The sequence below is a fragment of the Cupressus sempervirens genome, chromosome 4 (genome assembly GCF_028749045.1).
Source record: "Cupressus sempervirens isolate cs-2001-9-10 chromosome 4, ASM2874904v1, whole genome shotgun sequence".
Lineage (NCBI taxonomy): Eukaryota > Viridiplantae > Streptophyta > Pinopsida > Cupressales > Cupressaceae > Cupressus > Cupressus sempervirens.
Window position 1 is genome coordinate 445001600 of NC_143121.1, and position 1167 is coordinate 445002766.

The window sequence follows — 1167 nt, forward strand, 5'->3', positions numbered from 1 at the left end:
CCATCTCCGACATGAGTGCCAAATGTGCATAGGGATCCGCATGAAGTGTACATGTGACCACAATGTATAGAAGGCTCCCCCTCAACTAATGGGCTCGTGGAATGGATGAGGGTTTGCGTCAAAGAATTAATGGTCCCTAGAGTGCTGGCCTCTACATGTTCCTTCACAACTGAAGGAATAATCACATGCTTGCATTGTGGATGGACCACGGCTGCCCTAACTACATTAGGGTCACGACGTGCTCTTGGCCTCTCAGATGATGACCCCCCACCTCTACCCTAGGAGTCTAACATATCAAAATAATGGGGGATCTCCCCAAGGACAAACTCACAATATAATTTCTTCAAAAAATACATGGGGACCTCGTGATTGTTGAAAGGAGGGGCATCAAAAACCATCCACCATCTATCCCAAAAATTATTTCTAATAGCATCATGTATGCACCAATGGATGGGGAATCATTTAGTACCCTCTCTAACAGTATTTTGCTCACCGGGTTTTCTAAATAATGCACATATACTACCTTTTGGTATTTCCTTTTTCCTAACATCTTCATATGACAATTTATTTGCATAAAATCTTTTTTGTTCATCCCTCTTAGCCCACCAAATATCTAACTGACCACTAACTGAGGCTATCTGAGTGTTAATGGATTCGAGGGATGATGCCAATTGAGCCCTCATTGGATTGGTTTGTCCAAATTCTTTCAACCGAGCAATGATTCCTTCTAATTTAGTTTTGCCTCTCTCTATTTCATTTCTTATATTTTCTTGTGTGCCTGGTGGAGGTCTTGCAATTGGTTCGGGTTGTGGAATTTGTTCTTCTTCTTGAGGAGGGTTTTGGTTTTGAGTTTCTTGAGGGTTTTGATGTTCTTGTGGATTTTCTGGTTGATTATGAACATTTCTTGATAAAAAATCAATTGAAATTCAAATAAATAAACAAATCAAAATGAAATTTGTAAAAACCCTACAAAAGAATATGAAAAACTTACAAAACAATATGAAAAATATATCAAACAATGCAAAGTTAGGTTTATATCACTTACGGCATTGTCGTGGGTGTGCTTGTGGTCTTGGATTTCGTCGACGAGGAGACATTTTGGCAAATGGTGGTGCAAATGTTGAGTCTTCAACTCGTGTACGCGCTGCTCGCTGTAGGAGTAGAAGA